The following is a 21430-nucleotide window of genomic DNA, read 5'->3' on the forward strand; positions in this document are numbered from 1 at the left end:
CCCGAAGGTAGATGTAGAAGTAGCGTGCCAACCGCGATCACATCGAGTTTGGAACCATTTCCCACGCGCATCGTCACCTCGTCCTTAACCAATCTTCGCTTAATCCGTAGTCCCTGTTTCGAGTTGCAAATATTAGCAACAGAACTAGTATCAAATACCCAGGTGCTACTGCGAGCATTAGTAAGGTACACATCAATAACATGTATATCACATATACCTTTGTTCACCTTGCCATCCTTCTTATCCGCCAAATACTTGGGGCAGTTCCGCTTCCAGTGACCAGTCCCTTTGCAGTAGAAGCACTCAGTCTCAGGCTTAGGTCTAGACTTGCATTCCTTCACTTGAGCAGCAACTTGCTTGCCGTTCTTCTTGAAGTTCCCCTTCTTCCTTTTACCCTTTTTCTTGAAACTGGTGGTCTTGTTGACCATCAACACTTGATGCTCCTTCTTGATTTCTACCTCCGCAGCCTTTAGCATCGCGAAGAGCTCGGGAATTGTCTTATCCATCCCTTGCATATTATAGTTCATCACGGAGCTCTTGTAGCTTGGTGGCAGTGATTGAAGAATTCTGTCAATGACACTATCATCCGGAAGATTAACTCCCAGTTGAATCAAGTGATTGTTATACCCAGACATTTTGTGTATATGTTCACTGACAGAACTATTCTCCTCCATCTTGCAGCTGTAGAACTTATTGGAGACTTCATATCTCTCAATCCGGGCATTTGCTTGAAATATTAACTTCAACTCCTGGAACATCTCATATGCTCCATGACATTCAAAATGTCGTTGAAGTCCCAGTTCTAAGCCGTAAAGCATGGCACACTGAACTATCGAGTAGTCATCAGCTTTGCTCTGCCAGACGTTCATAACATCTGGCGTTGCTCCTGCAGCGGGTTTGGCACCTAGCGGTGCTTCCAGGACGTAATTCTTCTGTGCAGCAATGAGGATAATCCTCAAGTTACGGACCCAGTCCGTGTAATTTCTACCATCATCTTTCAACTTTGCTTTCTCAAGGAACGCATTAAAATTCAATGGAACAACAACACGGGCCATCTATCTACAACAAGATAGACATGCAAAATACTATCAGGTACTAAGTTCATGATAAATTAAAGTTCAATTAATCATATTACTAAAGAACTCCCACTTAGATAGACATCCCTCTAATCATCTAAGTGATCACATGATCCATATCAACTAAACCATGTCTGATCATCACGTGAGATGGAGTAGTTTTCAATGGTGAACATCACTATGTTGATCATATCTACTATATGATTCACGCTTGATCTTTCGGTCTCAGTGTTCCGAGGCCATATCTGCATATGCTAGGCTCGTCAAGTTTAGCCCGAGTATTCTGCGTGTGCAAAACTGGCTTGCACCCGTTGTATGTGAACGTAGAGCTTATCACACCCGATCATCACGTGGTGTCTCGGCATGACGAACTTTCGCAACGGTGCATACTCAGGGAGAACAGTTATACCTTGAAATTTAGTGAGACATCATCTTATAATGCTACCGTCGATCTAAGAAAAATAAGATGCATAAAAGATAAACATCACATGCAATCAATATAAGTGATATGATATGGCCATCATCATCTTGTGCCTTTGATCTCCATCTCCAAAGCACCGTCATGATCACCATCGTCACCGGCGCGACACCTTGATCTGCATCGTAGCATTGTTGTCGTCTCGCCAACTATTGCTTCCACGACTATCGCTACCGCTTAGTGATAAAGTAAAGCAATTACATGGCGATTGCATTTCATACAATAAAGCGACAACCATATGGCTCCTGCCAGTTGCCGATAACTCTGTTACAAAATATGATCATCTCATACAATAAAATTTAGCATCATGTCTTGACCATATCACATCACAGCATGCCCTACAAAAACAAGTTAGACGTCCTCTACTTGGTTGTTGCAAGTTTTACATGGCTGCTACGGGCTGAGCAAGAACCGTTCTTACCTACGCATCAAAACCACAATGATATTTCGTCAAGTATGTGCTGTTTTAACCTTCACAAGGACCGGGCGTAGCCACACTCGATTCAACTAGAGTTGGAGAAACTGACACCCGCCAGCCACTTGTGTGCGAAGCACGTCGGTAGAACCAGTCTCGCGTAAGCGTACGCGTAATGTCGGTCCGGGCCGCTTCATCCAACAACACCGCCAAATCAAAGTATGACATCATATACATGACTTGAGCATTTATCGTCATATTGCTTTGCATGATCGTAAGACAGCTAGCATGATGTTTTCATGGCTTGTCCGTTTTTTGATATCTTTGCTACGCTAGATCATTGCACATCCCGGTACACCGCCAGAGGCATTCATATAGAGTCATATCTTTGTTCTAGTATCGAGTTGTAATATTGAGTTGTAAGTAAATAAAAGTGTGATGATCATCATTATTAAAGCATTGCGCCATGAAAAAAAGAGAGGCCAAAGAAGCCTAAATAAAAAAGGGGGCCAAAGAAGACCGCCAAAAAAAAGAAAAGGAACAAAAAGGGGGCAATGTTACTATCCTTTTACCACACTTGTGCTTTAGAGTAGCACTATGTTCTTCATATAGAGAGTCTCTTGAGTTATCACTTTAATATACTAGTGGGATTTTTCATTATAGAACTTGGCTTGTATATTCCAACGATGGGCTTCCTCAAATGCCCTAGGTCTTCATGAGCAAGCAAGTTGGATAAACACCCACTTAGTTTCAGTTTGAGCTTTCCTACACTTATAGCTCTAGTGCATCTGTTGCATGGCAATCCCTACTCCTCACATTGACATCAATTGATGGGCATCTCCATAGCCCGTTGATTAGCCGCGTCGATGTGAGACTTTCTCCTTTTTGTCTTCTCCACACAACCTCCACCATCATATTCTATTCCACCTATAGTGCTATGTCCATGGCTCACGCTCATGTATTGCGTGAAAGTTGAAAAGGTTTGAGAACGTCAAAAGTATGAAACAATTGCTTGGCTTGCCATCGGGGTTGTGCATGATTTGAATATTTTGTGTGGTGAAGATGGAGCATAGCCAGACTATATGATTTTGTAGGGATAACTTTCTTTGGCCATGTTATTTTGAAAAGACATTATTGCTTTATTAGTATGCTTGAAGTATTATTGTCTTAATGTCAAATGATAGACTATTGCTTTGAATCACTCGTGTCTTAATATTCATGCCATGAATAGATACATGATCAAGATTATGCTAGGTAGCATTCCACATCAAAAATTATCTTTTTTATCATTTACCTACTCGAGGACGAGCAGGAATTAAGCTTGGGGATGCTGATACGTCTCCGTCGTATCTATAATTTTTGATTGTTCCATGCCAATATTCTACAACTTTTACATACTTTTGGCAACTTTTTATACTATTTTTTGGGACAAACATATTGATCCAGTGCCCAGTGCCAGTTCCTGTTTGTTGCATGTTTTTTGTTTCGCAAAAAATCCATATCAAACGGACTCCAAACGGGATAAAAACTGACGGAGATTTTTTTGGAATATATGTGATTTTTGGGAAGAAGAATCAATGCGATACGATGCCCGAGGGGGCCACGAGGCAGGGGGGGCGCGCCCCAGGGGGTCAGGCGCGCCCTGGGCCCTCGTGGCCACCCTGTAAGGCGGTTGGTGCCCTTCTTTCTCCGCAAGAAAGCTAATATCCGGATAGAGATTGTGTCCAAAATTCAGCCCAATCGGAGTTACGGATCTCCGGGAATTTAAGAAACGGTGAAAGGGCAGAATCAGCCAGCGCAGAAACAGAGAGAGACAGAGAGACTGATCCAATCTCGGAGGGGCTCTCGCCCCTCCCACGCCATGGAGACCATGGACCAGAGGGGAAACCCTTCTCCCATCTAGGGAGAAGGTCAAGGAAGAAGAAGAAGAAGGAGGGGGGCTCTCTCCACCTCGCTTCCGGTGGCACCGGAGTGCCGCCGGGGCCATCATCGTCACCGCAATCTACACCAACAACTTCACCGCAATCATCACCAACTCTTCCCCCTCTATGCAGCGGTGTAACCCCTCTTTTGCCTGCTGTAATCTCTACTTAAACATGGTGCTCAACGCTATATATTATTTCCCAATGATGTATGGCTATCCTATGATGTTTGAGTAGATCCGTTTTGTCCTATGGGTTAATTGATGATCGTGATTGGTTTGAGTTGCATGTTTTATTATTGGTGCTGTCCTATGGTGCTCTCCGTGTCGCGCAAGCGTGAGGGATTGATACGTCTCCAACGTATCTATAATTTATGAAGTATTCATGCTATTATATTATCTGTTTTGGATGTTTATGGGCTGTACTAAACACTTTTATATTATTTTTGGGACTAACCTATTAACCCAGAGCCCAGTGCCAGTTTCTGTTTTTTCCTTGTTTCAGTGTTTCGTAGAAAGGGAATATCAAACGGAGTCCAAACGGAATGAAACCTTCGGGACAGTGATTTTTGGAACGAACATGATCCAGGAGACTTGGAGTTGAAGTTAGGGAAGCTTCGAGGTGGCCACGAGGCAGGGAGGCGCGCCTGCCCCTCTGGGCGCGCCCCCACCCTCGTGGGCCCCTAGTGGCTCCCCTTACCGACTTCTTTCGCCTATATATATCCATATACCCTAAAAACATGAAAGAACATAATAGATCGGGAGTTCCGCCGCCGCAAGCCTCTGTAGCCACCAAAAACTAATCGGGACCCTGTTCCGGCACCCTGCCGGAGGGGGAATGTCGTGGAATTGTCACAACAGATGTCCTTAGTGTTAGGACTTAGTCGCGCGCATCTATGTGGTAGCTTGAGAGGGGTTGGGCGGAATCGAGAGACGTAACACAAGACAAGGATTTAGACAGCTTCGGGCCCCGGGAAACATCATCCGGTAATAGCCCTACATGCTGTTTGTGGCTAGGTCTCATTATGCTTATGAGAGAGTCGCCGGTAAGCCGGCTCTTTGTGTCTAGCCCTAGAGATTGTTTCTTGTTGCTTGTCCCTCTTTGGGGTGCCCTGCCCCTCCTTATATAAGTTAGAGGGGCGGGTTACATGCGGAGTCCTAGTAGGACTAGGACTAGTCTATCTTTTCTTACAAGTTGAATACAAGTCCGGGTCTTGCTTCCTCGTAAAGGAAATATTCGTCATCCCTTTCTCCTTAAGCCAGCCCACCAGAGTATAAGCCAGCCTGCTGGGCCTTGGGTCTTGTCGTCCGTCTGATCCGCCCGCCGGGTCTCCAGTGAGTCACAATGTCCAGGCGGGTTACCTGTGAATCGCCATGTTCGGGCGGATCACCAGTGAGTCGCCAAGCTCCAGCCAGGTCTCTGGTGAGTCGCCAAGTCTGGCCGGGTCATACCGCAGGGTATATCCCCGACATTAGCCCCCAGTTTAATTTGGATTTATCCATGTTAAACTGATCCTGCAAAATAACTGAAGAACAAATTTGACAGGTTGTGCTCCGGGTTAAATATTCTTGTAAGCAGGCACCTGATCATCCTTAAGTCCTTGACATTTTCTCCTGGAATATCCGGGTCAATAGGCCAGCTTCATAATCCATTTGCTGACATTGGCTCTTATAAAGAAATATTATACGAAATAATCCATTTGAGTCGGTTCCAAAACTCCGGCTTAATAAACATCTTAGACTCAAGATTCATCTGGTGATCCGCCAGTTTAAAGATGTAGAGGCTGGCTAGTTATAATTGCCAAAATTACCGTCTTGTAAATATTGATAACACCGGGTCATAACTGTTGCCGACGCCGGGTCATTATTATTGGTGACACCGGGTCATGCTTGTTGCAAATACCGGGTCAATCTGGTCTGCTCCAAACTGAGAATTTGAAGATTTTTTCTCCCTTATATGCATATCACCTGTAGCCCCCAAATCTTAAGAGGAGAACATAGTGATAACTTAAGACTTGCTTCAATATAAGTGTTGCAACCTTGAAGAAAACCGGGTTATTCATCTCAATCATTAGTCATAAACTGAATATTCCACATATGTAGCCCCCAAGTGCCGGGTTGTCATGCTTGCAGCAACCTGGGACTTGTAATTGCCTTATGCTCATAAAAACTTCAACCAGTGTAACCCCCAAGGGCCGGGTCAGTAAGATATTACCGAGCTGGGACTTTGTATATGATTCATGGATAATAACAGCATATGATGTAATCTCCACCATGGGGCTTGAACCCACGTCCACAAGGTTAAGAGCTTTGTACTCTACCAACTGAGTAGTGGATCTTTCAATATAATGGATTAAGGCTTGTGTACCTTGAATTTTCGACAGGAGCAATTGGTAGCCCCCAAGGGCCGGCTCATTACAATGTGATGAGTCGGGTCTTCAATAAGTTGAGCAAAAAATGTCTTTACATTAGCCCCCAAGTGCCATGGTGCATGCTGGCAGTGACATGGGACTTGCATATTTGATGTGATCTCAATTTAAATAATGTAGCCCTCAAGTGCCGAGTTGTAAGCCTGTAGGGACTCGGGACTATTCTTTCCATTGTAGAATAAATCATATCCATTGATAAAATAATAGCCATTGCGCCAAAGCGACTTTGAATACCTCATCTGTTGATAAGTCAATCCGGAGGTTAAATACCCGGTGGCTCTTGGCCAATGGCGATTTAATACGCCTCCATTGTAAGCCGGAATTTATACAACCCGGCGGCTTATAGCCTTTGAGAAAATCAAGAATTAATAACCCTTTTGAGACACCAATTTCAATCTTTGATGATGGGCTTGAATTTAATCATTTATGTAAGTCATAGCTCTGTAAATCCTGCAGAGTTTAAACAACATATGCCCTGGCGACTTAACGTCAAAAACCAGGGCGTGTAACCACCCAAATGTAGTCTTACCCTGCACATAATTAGATCACAAGATCCCTTGGCAGTTTACCGCAGGGCGGGTCATAATATCTCACATATAACCACTGTGATATTGAATTTATACTGCCGGTTTACATGACCTGTGCAGTAAGGGTGATAACCCAATCCTTAGAAGCCAAACCTTCCAAGTATTAATATTGTCATATGCTGGCGACTTGTTCGTCGAAAGCCAGGGTGGGTTAATAGAAACCACATATATATATGCTTCAGATATGAGCAAAAAGCTTCAAATAAAATCCAAAAATTGCTTGCAAAAAGAGACTTCAAAAATTTTGAGGCTTCTAATTCGAATACGATCAGAAAACCGTCCCACAAGGGTTAAGCTAAGATTTGAATACGATCATATAGCCCCCAGTGGCTTTGGCGTTGCCGATCAAGAGGGTACCGACAGCTATGTTCTCTTTGGTTTGAATACGACCTATGTTTGAACAGGAAGCCCCCAAATGACCTTGAGTGTTGTTTAACGATGCTGATTCGAATACGATCCACATCGGTTCCCAAAAGGGGTTGAGCTATGATTCGAATACGATCAAGAAGCCCCCTAGTGAGCTCGGCAGTGTGCCAATCAAGAGGGTACCGAAAGCTATGTTCTCTTTGGTTCGAATACGACCTATGTTTGAACAGGAAGCCCCCTAGTGATCATGAGAATATTTAACAACTCTGATTCGAATACGATCAGGGTCACACCAAAAGGGTTAAGCTAAATTCAAATACGATCAACTCCCAATGGTCATTAAAGCAGGGTACCTATGTTTGGGTTGTGCTTTGTAAAGACTCTTTTTGGTCCCTTTAATTTTTCCTGAGAACTCAAATTTTGTGAGAGATAAATTCTTTTTGAACTGGAAAAACCGGATATTGAGAGTTTCAAAGCTTTGTGATAGACAAATTTACCTTGAACCGGATTTTGAACCGGATTTGAGAGCTTCAAAACTTCATGGCAGATAAATTTCCCTTGAACCGGATTTTAAACCGGATATTAAGAGCTTTAGTGCTTTGTGGGAGATGTCAAGTCTCTTGAGCCGGATCTAAACCGGAATCCTTCTTTTTAAGCTGGAAATTTTCTGAAGGCCTCTAAACTTTTTCACCAACATGGCGGTGGCCTCCGGGACTGAATTATTTCTCCCTCCAATGACCCGGAATTCTTGAATGCATTGAAACTGACCAATGCTGCCGAGTCATATCATTGTAGCCCCCGAGTCTCAAGACGACTCGAGGAGTTGGCTTTGAGATTCTCCATATTGACTATAGCATAAGGTGTATGTCATTGGTGTTGATAGCGCGATGTGAATCCACAGAAGGTTGAGGTGACTGTGGCGGGTTATAAATGATCCTGTATGAGCCGTGTCAGCAACTTGGCCAATGGTCCCTTCCAACTGGCTGTTTGAAGTTAACCAAACTGTAGTGGCGGCGACTTATGCGCCTGCCCATTTGAACCATCCAGTGCAGACGGCGGCTGATAATACATGATAATTTGCCTCCAATTTTGTTGGAAGAAAAACCGGGCTTCCCAAGTAGTGACTTGCTCATACTCAATAATCAGCTCACGCAGATGGGTGTGGCCCGGTATGTTGATATAGACCAGGCCGCGAGAAACGGATGGTAAAGACGACCGTTGCATCAGAGGCGGCACAGACAGATGAGCCGGCCGTGGCGTTGTAAGCCGGTGCGGATGGGCGAGTTAACCACATCGTTTTGATGTAGTGAACAGTTGTCCTGCATCAACAATATTGCAGACCAAGACAAAGATAAACTGCTCGTTGATAAAAAAATAATATGTACCAATAAAATATATTTTAGATGGATATCACCTGATGTGCCAGGCCGGAAATAATCCGCCATGAAATTAATGATTGCTAGGTGAAGTTGAAGTCGCTCACGGGTGAACCGGCCGCGGCGTGGTAAACCGGTGCAGACGGGTGAGTCGACCATTGCGTTGTAAGCCGACGCGGACAACGAATCGGCTGCATGCGTGGATGGATGTAAACCGAACATCGGGGGCGGCGATTTGCACGTGTATCCGTCGAGCAGCACGGCCCGGAGGAACGGCAGTGCAAAACTATGCTGGCACGCGCTCCATGTCCATAGTATAATAATAACTTTGTCATAAATAATTATCCTGCATAAAAAACATTGCAGACCACGGCGAAGATAAATTGTTCTTTGACAAATAAACAATATGTGTTAAAAATAGACTCATATAGATATCACCTGATTCGTCCGGACAATAGATGAGTCGGCTGTGGCATTGTAATCCGACGTGAACGGGAGAGTCGGCCATGGGGTCGGACGGGTAAGTCGGTCATAGTGTTGTAAACAGTCGCGGACGAGCCGGGGCCGCGTGCGAACCGGCATTGGAGTACAGCAACCAGTGCGCACTGGCGGGTCGACGGTGCGGACGAACCGGACGGGTTGAGGTGTAACCACAGCTGCAGCAAAGGCAGAAACCGCATGAGCGCCAGAGTCCGAGTCCCTATGGCCCGATCCTCCTTTGGGTCGTTCAGGCAGAGGCGGAGCCATGGCGGTGAGGAACGGCAGTGCGCCGGTGAGCCGGCAGCGGCGGCTCGAGGCGGCAGGCGCGCGGGCACAGAGACCCGCGACAACGGCCGGTGGAGACAGGCGGCGTGGCGACTTAGAAACGGAGGCAGGCGACTCAATGCGGCCCCAGCGGCTCGGAGCTGACCGGCGGCTCAACACGACTGCAGCGGCGGGTCGTGACGTCGGAGGTGAAAACTGCTCAACATCTGCTCCAGTGGGGGCGGCTTATCGGCCGCTTCAACTTTCCTCTTCTCGTAAATTTGGTCATGTAGTTGCTTCCGCTGCCAGTAGTAAGGAAGTATCCCAGCAGATCACGTGGCGTAAACAGTACTCAACTAGTACTACCCCATAGCTGAATTGGTTTGGCTCAATCATCATTAGACGTCCACTCGATGATTGATGTCTGTTGGTTTGCAGATTTTGAAGCACAGCAGGTAAAAATTCCTCCGAACTTTGAAGTTAAATAGTAGAAGTACGTGCAGCTGCGTGCAGCAGCCGGTTGACCTGGCCTGAGAAGGCAGCTCAGGATCTGCTGGGGCAGCGACTTGCAGGTACGGCCGCCGTAGCGGCGCACGAGCAGACTGTAGGAAAAGGCAAGGGCGGCTCAAGGCTTGAAGACTGCAGATGGGCCACTCGGAAACGGAGGCGAGGCTTTTGAAGTCGTAGCCGGCTCGGAGACGGGGCTGCGCAAGCAGAAACAGCAGAGTCCAGGTTGTGGCCGTTTCTGTTTCTTGGTCGTCCATCTTTTCCCCTATCATTTTTTTGGCCTTAAGAGCCAGGCGCTGATCATTAGCTTTTTCTGTCTCACGTCAGATAGTAGTACATCACCACACAGCTTTTGTACTCGTACTACCTATAGCTTGTAGTAGTACTACTCTGTTGTTTAATCATATTGAATTAGGCTTTCCTTGGACCAGCACTGCTTTGAGGAGATTAGCAAGGCCGACATGGAGTACGAAAATCGATTGATACTTCCCTGGTTGAACTGTATCGGGCTGCAGCTTTTTTCCTTTGCTCCCCACGAGGTAAATCTGAAACCGGTTTACAGGAGATCTTGGGAGGAGTACCGATTGCAAACCGTCCAAGGACGCGTGTGTAGATGCCGACTGGATCCGCTTCGCGGTGGTGTGTGAAACATCGTCACGAAACTTCCGAGCTTGATCCTTAGACAAGATCGACACCGATTTTGATAGAAAAGTAAATCCACCCACGACTGACGACGGCCGAGTAGATTAGACTAGGAAGAACGCCCACGGCCGCGCTTTTGCACCGGCTCTTCTTCAGCCGGGAAATTGCGAACCTCTTGATCCCTATAAAAATCCCTCCAAGAACTCAACACCACCGTGCGCAGGCCCCACGGTGGGCGCCAACTGTCATGGAATTGTCACGGCAGATGTCCTTAGTGTCAGGACTTAGTCGCGAGGCCAGCGCATCTATGTGGTATCTTGAGAGGGGTTGGGCGGAATCGAGAGACGTAACACAAGACAAGGATTTAGACAGCTTCGGGCCCTGGGAAACATCATCCGGTAATAGCCCTACATGCTGTTTGTGGCTAGGTCTCATTATGCTTATGAGAGAGTCGCCGGTAAGCCGGCTCTTTGTGTCTAGCCCTAGAGATTGTTTCTTGTTGCTTGTCCCTCTTTGGGGTGCCCTGCCCCTCCTTATATAAGTTAGAGGGGCGGGTTACATGCGGAGTCCTAGTAGGACTAGGACTAGTCTATCTTTTCTTACAAGTTGAATACAAGTCCGGGTCTTGCTTCCTCGTAAAGGAAATATTCGTCATCCCTTTCTCCTTAAGCCAGCCCACCAGAGTATAAGCCAGCCTGCTGGGCCTTGGGTCTTGTCGTCCATCTGATCCGCCCGCCGGGTCTCCAGTGAGTCACAATGTCCAGGCGGGTTACCTGTGAATCGCCATGTTCGGGCGGATCACCAGTGAGTCACCAAGCTCCAGCCAGGTCTCTGGTGAGTCGCCAAGTCTGGCCGGGTCATACCACGGGGTATATCCCCGACAGGGAATCCCTCACCGGTGGCCATCTTCATGATCCTGGCGCTCTCCATGACGAGGAGGGAGTAGCTCACCCTCGGGGCTGAGGGTATGTACCAGTAGCTATGTGTTTGATCTCTCTCTCTGTCTCTCTCTCTCGTGTTCTTGATTTGGCACGATGTTGATGTATCGCGAGCTTTGCTATTATAGTTGGATCTTATGATGTTTCTCCCCCTCTATTCGCTTGTAATGGATTGAGTTTTCCCTTCGAAGTTATCTTATCGGATTGAGTCTTTAAGGATTTGAGAACACTTTATGTATGTCTTGCATGTGCTTATCTGTGGTAACAATGGGATATTCACGTGATCCACTTGATGTATGTTTTGGTGATCAACTTGCGGCTCCTGTTTGTGAACTTATGCATAGGGGTTGGCACACGTTTTCGTCTTGACTCTCCGGTAGAAACTTTGGGGCAATCTTTGAAGTACTTTGTGTTGGTTTGAATAGATGAATCTGAGATTGTGTGGTGCATATCGTATAATCATACCCACGGATACTTGAGGTGACATTGGAGTATCTAGGTGATATTAGGGTTTTGGTTGATTTGTGTCTTAAGGTGTTATTCTAGTACGAACTCTATGATAGATTGAACGGAAAGAATAGCTTCGTGTTATTTTACTACGGACTCTTGAATAGATTGATCAGAAAAAATAACTTTGAGGTGGTTTCGTACCCTGCAATAATCTCTTCGTTTGTTCTCCGCTGTTAGTGACTTTGGAGTGACTCTTTGTTGCATGTTGAGGGATAGTTATATGATCCAATTATGTTATTATTGTTTAGAGAACTTGCACTAGTAAAAGTATGAACCCTAGGCCTTGTTTCAACGCATTGCAATACCGTTTACGCTCACTTTTATCATTAGTTACCTTGCTGTTTTTATATTTTCAGATTACAAATACCTATATCTACCATCCATATTGCACTTGTATCACCATCTCTTCGCCGAACTAGTGCACCTATAAAATTTACCATTGTATTGGGTGTGTTGGGGACACAAGAGACTCTCTGTTATTTGGTTGCAGGGTTGTTTGAGAGAGACCATCTTCATCCTACGCCTCCCACGGATTGATAAACCTTAGGTCATCCACTTGAGGGAAATGTGCTACTGTCCTACAAACCTCTACACTTGGAGGCCCAACAACGTCTACAAGAAGAAGGTTGTGTAGTAGACATCAAGCTCTTTTCTGGCGCCGTTGCCGGGGAGGTGAGTGCTTGAAGGTATATCTTTAGATCTTGCAATCGAATCTTTTAGTTTCTTGTTTTATCACTAGTTTAGTCTATAAAAGAAAAATACAAAAAAATGGAATTAAGGGTGCCTCATATGCTTCATCTTTTTAATGCCTTTCGTGAAAATGATGGGAAGGAAAATTGTGCTCAAGTACTAGAAGAAGAATTACATAGAATGCTTGGCATAAATTATGTGAATGATGAGCATGATTACAATGTTGTTAGTACGAATTCCTTGAATATCCATGATGCTAATGATATGCAAAGCCACAAGCTTGGGGATGCTATGTTTGACGAAGATGATATTTTTTGTCCCCCAAGTTTTGATGAGCAAATTTATTATGATGAAAGCATGCCTCCTATTTATGATGATTATATTGATGAAAGTGGGTCTGGAAGAGTGTCAACTTTAGGAAGTAATGATCCCACTATTTTGGAGGATGTTGAATATTATTGTGATAATTATGAAAGTGGATTTGGAGAGGTCATGACTTTATTTAGTGATGAATCTACTATTTCGGAAGAGGTTCCAATTGATTATGAGAACAAACTTGCTATCTATGATGATTATTGTGATGACTTGTATGCTATTAAGAATAATGATAACCATGAAACGTGTCATCATGATTTTAGTTTTCAATTGGATTATGCCTCGCATGATAATTATTTTGTTGAGTTTGCTCCCACTATTATTCATGAGAAGAAATTTGCTTATGAGGAGAGTCATAAAATTTCTATGCTTGTAGATCATGAAAAGAATGCTTTATGTGATGGTTATATTGTTGAATTCATTAATGATGCTACTGAAAATTATTATGAGGGAGGAATATATGCTTGTAGGAATTGCAATAATATCAAGTTTCCTCTCTATGTGTTAAAAGTTTTGAAGTTATATTTGTTTTGCCTTCCTATGCTAGTTGATCATTGTTCCCATAAGTTGTTTGCTCACAAAATCCCTATTCATAGGAAGTGGGTTAGACTTAAATGTGCTAGTCATATTCTTCATGATGCTCTCTTTATGTTTCAATTCTTATCTTTTATGTGAGCATCATTGAAATCATCATGCCTAGCTAGGGGCGTTAAATGATAGTGCTTGTTGGGAGGCAACCCAATCTTATTTTTGTTCTTTGCTTTTGCTCCTGTTTAGTAATAAACAATTCATCTAGCCTCTGGTTAGATGTGGTTTTATGTTTTAATTAGTGTTTGTGCCAAGTAAGACCTATAAAATCTTCTTGGATGATAATTATTTGATCTTGCTGAAAAAGACAGAAACTTTCTGCTCACGAAAACAATTGTTAAAAATCACCAGAAAGTGATAAAATACTGATTCCAATCGCAGTAGATCAATAAAAAAATTATCTAGGTCTTCCTATTTTGGTAGAATTTTTTGAGTTCCATAAGTTTGCGTTACTTACAGATTACTACAGACTGTTCTGTTTTTGACAGATTCTTTTTTCGTGTGTTGTTTGCTTATTTTGATGAATCTATGGCTATTAAAATAGTTTATAAACCATACAGAAGTTGGAATACAGTATATTTAAAACCAATACAAATAAAGAATGAGTTCATTACAGTACCTTGAAGTGGTGTTTTCTTTTCTTTCGCTAACGGAGCTCACGAGATCTTCTGTTAAGTTTTGTGTTGTGAAGTTTTCAAGTTTTGGGTAAAGATTCGATGGACTATGGAATAAGGAGTGACAAAGAGCCTAAGCTTGGGGATGCCCAAGGCACCCCAAGGCAATATTCAAGGACAACCAAGAGCCTGAGCTTGGGGATGCCCCGGAAGGCATCCCCTCTTTCGTCTTTGTTCATCGGTAACTTTACTTGGAGCTATATTTTTATTCATCACATGATATGTGTTTTGATTGGAGCGTCAATTTATTTTGTTAGGATTTGCTTGCTGTTATCTAGAACAATGTTTTTCATCTCTATTTTCAATAAAAATGTCAAGGATAGCCTTTACCTTGCTTATTTTGCAAGTATATATGTTGCTGTTTCAAAACAGAAAGTTTATCGTTGTTGCAAAAATTCCCTAGAAAAGCCAGAATATGATAAAATGTTGAAACTTTTTGCATAATAAGATCTGATAAATTTTCTATAGTGTGGTAGAATTTCATAAAGTTTGGAGTTAGGGAAGTATGATGAATCTTGCATTCTTTACAGACTGTACTGTTTTGGCAGATTGCTGTTATGTTTGCATTGTTTGCATATGTTTGCTTGTTTAATGATTCTATTTGAGGATAGGAGTATTAAATATGCAGAGGCATTTAGTATGCAATGTTGAATAATAATTTTAGTGATTTGTTACAGTAGAAAATGATAAGGTTTTTGCATTGGTTTATACTAACTTATCTCACGAGTTCTTGTTGAGTTTGGTGTGGATGAAGCTTTCGAGATTTAGGAAACCATGATATGAGAGGAATTAAGGAGACACAAAAGCTCAAGCTTGGGGATGCACTACAAAAAAATACACTTCCATGATGATACGTGTTTGTTACAGTAGGTCGCGTTTTTTGTCATGCATGTACATCCATGACAAATTTATGACAAAATCAAGATAGTCATACCTGTGCTGTCGTAGAAGTGTTCCATGACATTACCAAAATTATCATCACGGAAGTGTCCACTTCCATGACGATAAATCGCGCGTCACAGAAGTGCTTTCGTCAAGGGTGACCGACACGTGGCATCCACCGTAACGGAACGCCGTTAAGCTATCGGGTCGGGTTTTGGATCCGATAACCCGTTAACAGCCCCGACCAATGGGGATTTTCCACGTGTAAAATCATCATTGGCTGGAGGAGACACGTGTCAGGTCCGCGTTGGCACAGGTGTCACTCATCCAATGGGCGAGACGCGCCTATGATATGTTGACACGTGGACCGGCCCATCAAGTTTAAATGGGTCGGCCCAACTGAAGGCCCGCAAGATTTTGCGGACCATTATGGGCCGGCCCAGCTAAAGGCCCATGAGATTTTGCGGACCATAATGGGCTGGCCCAGCTAAAGGCCCACAAGATTTTGCGGGCCATAATGGGCCGACCTAGGTAAAGGCCCACAAGATTTTTGTGTGCCATAATGGGCCGGCCCAGGTAAAGGCCCACAAGATTCTTGCGGATCATAATGGGCCGGCCCAGCTAAAGGCCCACGATATTTTGCCGACATTAATGGGCCGGCCTAGCTGTAGGCCCACAAGATTTTGAGGACCCTAGTAGGCTGGCCCATTAACTAGCTACCATGTTTTGGGCCAAATGCCGGCCCATATTTGATCCGGTCCATTAATGGCCTGCCATGCTCCGGGCCTAATAGTGGCCCATATGAGATCCGGCCCGTTAAAAGCCTACCATGTTCTGGGCCAAATTACGGCCCAGATCAGGTGTGACCCTTTAAGAGGCTTTGGGCTCAATTATGGCCCATATCAGATTCGGCCCGTCAACTGGACACTATGCTTTTGGGCCCACTTGCTAAAGGCCCACTTAGTAATTTGGCCTGATATTAGTTTTGGCCTGTTAAGGGCCCGTTTAACATTTCGGCCCTATATTAATTTCGGCCTCTTAAAAGCCCGTCATATTGTTGGGCCTAACTACGGCCCGGTTTGCATCCGGCCTGCTCGCAGCCGATATCTGATTGGGCCAAATAAGGACCAAGACAATTTTGGCCTGTTAAAAGCCCGTGATTTGATTCGCACAATCATGGGCCGGGGTTCATTTCGGGCTGCTGCCGGCCCGTGAGCTGTTCGGCACGTTTCAGGCCCAACCTACATCGTGATTGCATGACGGCCCGATTATGTACCGTAATTTTACGGTTTGGCTGGTTTACTGCGAAGACAGGATATATATACAGTAAAATAACTGCAGCATCGTGAATAAGAAAAAACCTAGACTATACAATAAAGAAATTACGGCATATTACATCCACTGGGCATCAAAGTTCGCCACTATGATAATAAAGCACAAGCAGACAGCAGATTACATACACTGCGCATCAAAGATCGCCACCAGTGCAAATAAACACGCCGACAAAATAATATACAAAACCGAGAGCACTTCAATAGAGTTCAAGAAAGGTTAGCCCTGCTGGGGAGCTGCAGCGCAAGTAGCTGAGCAAGATGATGAGACTGCGCTTGTTCAACACTTATATCTTCCTCACTCTGAAAGATAAACAAGCAGACAGATGACAGGTTTTGCACATAAAAGTATCAGTGCTGACAATTCATCACATTTCTTACTGACGAATAAAGTGACACAGTTTAAAATTGCATTAACACAATATGGTATTGTTCAGGTCAAGACATGGCAGGAAATGACATTGTGAAGGAGTTGGCAGCTTCACGACACCACTGGATTACAGATCAAGAACTCATAAGTATCAATGGTTAGTGTGCTGTCAATTTATACCATTTCAGATTGGCAAATAAATAGACGGTTTAAATAATAGTAGAATGATATGACATTGTTCATAGTTAAGACATTGCAGAATATGACATTGTGCTGTAGTGGGTAGGTTCACCACACCACTGGATTACGGATGAAGAACAGAAGCATACATGCAGTGCAAAAGAAGATCACTTGCTCTGTATAGTTTAATTTACATGGTATGAAGAAGGAACTTGGTTGTACAACCGAAAACTTAAATTGAGAAAGGACAAACTTTTGTTTATGAACTACATAATAAACTTTAAACAAGCAATTTGATGCAAACACCAAAAATAAACAGCTGTTGCAGTCATGCCTAACCAAATATATACAACAAAGTTTGAAGGTTTGAGATGGACAAACTTACATTATTGGTGAAGACAGGCTCTATAAAGGCCTTGTCCATGCTGATGGGGGGGGGGGGCAATTCAATAAGTTTACCATAGAATCTTCTTCAAAAGCATTGCCTTTATTCTACATTTTGTTAAGAGTAAATATAGATGTGATAATATACGAAAAAATGGAGAATATTTAAGATAAGATGAAGAGTGATGCTACATAACCAAGTAGCTATAAATGTAAGTGCAGCGATACAGGCAAAAGGTACAACCAAGAGCAATGCACAGCTAAACTTCTTCAATACCAACCTTATGGTAAGAGTAAATATAGATCTGATGTGTAGAAAATGGAGGGCAAAGGAAAATAAGCTGCAGAGTGATGGTACATGAACAACTACCTGTCATTATAAGTACACTGATAAAGGACAACATGTACTTACAAGAACAATGCAGAGCTAAAAAAATTGGCATTGGATATATTCTACACTAATGTAACCATTCATACAGATCAGATAATTTGGAGCGAACAATTGATAAGCAAGCTATCATGCATACTGCTGTCACATAATGAACCAGGTATGTATGCAAGTATAGTGATACAGGACAACAGGTACTAACAAGAGCAAAGCAGCGGGCAGCATATTTGCGATATCCTGTCGTTCTTGTCAAACCGGAATTCTTCTTCGAGCAGATTTCATGCAAAAAAGATCCGTAAGGCACATGCGGAAAAGTAGAAGTTCAAATTGTCATGTGATTTCCACCTCATCCTGGGAACGAGACCAGTGCATAACAAGGTTTTTCCATTCAATGTCTTCTAAATTTAGCACAAGAGACTTCACCGGAAATTCGTTTATAGACTTGCCATCAAAGTGTGATTTCCTCAGGTAACACCGATACTGCTGCAATGCTTCCTTGAAAAGCACAAGCAAGCTTTGCTCGTCATGACTATCCAGATTGACCCTCGCCTAGTTACAACAATGTAATGTAAATCATTGATGTGTTCAATCAGCAGAAAATAGGAAAATAATAACCATGAATAATAGCACTTACACGTAAGTTGGACAGGAAGATGTGAAAATGGTGTTTGTCTTCACAATAATCTTCCCATGATGGGAATATATGCACGTAGTCCCTAACAACATTGAAAGCATTGTCTTTTAAACTGGGAGTAAATGGAATGGGGTTCCAATCTGCAGGAATTGGCCGTCTCTGCAGTTAGGATAGGTCTTCGGCTGGTGGACTTGCTGTACTTTTTGCTGGAGTGGGATTTTTCTGTGGTACAGCTGGTGCTATGGCAAATGAAATCGGTATACCTTTTGCTGGAGTGCAGGTCCTGTGTGGTGGGGCTAGTGGTGTGGCCAGTGAAGTATGGGTACAGTCTGCTGGAGTCGGTCCTACGTTTTGTGTCACTGGTTGTACATCCAATATAAGTGGGGTGCTGTCTGATTTCTCCGGCACCACCACGTTTTTCAAGGACTTTGCTGGTGCTCCTTCAGGTTCGGCAATCACCCTCTTCCTTTTTAACGTCTGATGCATAAGAACAGCATTTGAGTGAAAAAACATGGTATGATGACAGATGGAATATGTATTGATAATGGATGGGCATGGCATCTCGACATATATGATGAGTAAACTAAGCAGATGGCGGTGCAACAAAGTAGAAGAAATGCAAGACAACATATGCAAGATACCCGCAATCAATAAAACATTGCCAAATTAGAACAGGCACCTTGATGGGTGAACAGGACAGGCCATCTGCCTTTGACTCCTCGAGGTTAGAATAGTCATTAGGATCATATTCTGAACAAGAATCAACAGGTGGGGAGCGTATGAGTTTCATTGCATCCAGAATGGCACTCAATGCCTTGGTGCCAATTTTGTAAGTCATTGCAGTGTTTAGCTTCAAGAGTGGACTGCTGCTAGTGCGACACAAAGCAGCTACACAGATCATAGTGTAGATATAACGGGAAAACCTTAAGCATCAGAGTAAAATCAGCAAAGTGGAACTTGCTGGAATATATGTGCTAGTATTGCCGGTACGGCTAGAAAGGCTTCGGATACCAGCTCTCTTCAAGTGAAGGTGCGGTACTGTTAATATCAGTGTAACTCTCAAAGGCGACACAGCTCCCCGCATTTCCTTGCTATTCTTATAGGATTCAAGTGGGCAGGCCACTACAAATCCTATTCCTATGTTTACAAGATCCTACGAATCAAAGAGGCTCAAAGTGTCCATCACAACCGACCGTATAGACCTCTACACTGCAAATGTCCCTGCTCATCTTCAGTACAAGGAACATACTGTACTACTATCATACTCCCTCCGTTCCAAATATAAGTCTTGGTAGAGATTTCCACTATGGATCACATACAGATGTATCCAGATACATTTTAGAGTGTAGATTCACTCATTTTGCTCCATATGTAGTCCATGGTGGAATCTATACAAAGACTTGTATTTAGGAACGGAGAGAGTACATATTAAAGAAGAACGGAAGAGGAACATGGTAAAGAAGAGCAAGCAGATTTTGGATAATAAAATGTTGGTTGCGCAGTGCCCACACATGATGAACCAGAGCGCATTAAGAATGCAACTCCCAGCTGTCTCTCGACCATTTCAGGCGGTTGGATGAAGATCCTACGTCTCCTAACCCTTCTTCTTCCTCGTCTCTGATTCTTCCCATACAGAACACCGCACGGGCCGCCGGCCGGACCACCGGCCCCCACCGCCTGTGTTCCTCCGCCACCCCCACCCCCACCCCCGCCCCAACCCCCACCCGCGTCGAGTTTTCTTCGTTCGGCGAGGCCCCACAACCACCCGAGCCCCTTCGATCGCACCGGCGAACTCCGGCGAGCTCTGAAAAATCGACTGACCCAATTTTGAAATTTAGTCTACTGTGATTTAACTAGTGTGGAATATAAAAGGGGAAAACCATAAGCATTGGGAGTATAGTGTTGAGCGTGCCATGGCGGATCTGAAGGTGCAAACCGGACAAAGGCAACTTCGCAACCAAGACAAGAAATCAGAGTAAAGCAGTGGCGATCTATTTTCTTGCTGCGATAAATAAGTTGAGCAGATACGAAAGAGTACCGCCTCTGGTGCGGCGCCGTGTACGCATCTGCTGAGAATTTGACGGTGCTGCGGTAGCGATGGCTGTCGGCGGCGTGGAAGCAGATCTAGGAGGGTAGACGGTGGCGGCGGGGCGCGGTGGACGAGACGGTCGTAGGAGCGGCGCCGGCAAGGTGGACGACGGCGGGGATGAAGCGAGAGGACGGGATGCAAGGATCCCGGTCCGAAGCCGTGGATGAGAGAGGTCGATCTCTTGTAATGGACGGCGGCGTCGGGGTATCAGCTCCGGCATGGTGGAGGAGGACGGCGGTGGATGGGGTGGCGGACGGCGGCGGACGGAGGAGGGTGGGGTGGAGAGGGTGTTTTGGCGCCCACGGAGTACGAATGGGGAAAAGGGAGGTAGAGAGGAAGGGGGGAACCATGTATTCAGGGCGCGCTTGTCTCAAATGCGAGGAAATTTACAAACTTAGCCCCCGTTTCAAATTTCTACTACATCACAGCAACATTAGTCGGTTGGGGATAGGACGGTAATCTCGCATACACCGAATATTTGCCGACGAGAGTTTGTTTTTGGCGCCCACCGTGTATGAATATGAATCGGGGAGGGAGTCGATTTCGGCCGAGGACACACTGTGTTTTGGCGCCCACCGTGTATGAATCCGGGTGAGAGGCGGTTACGTCACGTTTGGGTGAAATTACAAACCTACCCCTATCGAAACCTATAGAAATCCAGCAGATAGGCTTTGCGTGGCAGGGATAGGCAGTAGTGATTTCCATCTCGCAGATTTTGGTTTCGGGCGGTTACTGCGACTTTCCCCGCTTCGTTCAAATTTTGCAGAGTGCACGTTTACCGTGCCAACTCAATTCGAATCCCGTTTGTATTCTATTTTTTTCGGGCGGGATCCATTTTCAATTGGAATTACATTCT

This window comes from Triticum aestivum, chromosome 6D (genome assembly GCF_018294505.1).
Source record: "Triticum aestivum cultivar Chinese Spring chromosome 6D, IWGSC CS RefSeq v2.1, whole genome shotgun sequence".
In the NCBI taxonomy this organism is placed as follows: Eukaryota; Viridiplantae; Streptophyta; class Magnoliopsida; order Poales; family Poaceae; genus Triticum; species Triticum aestivum.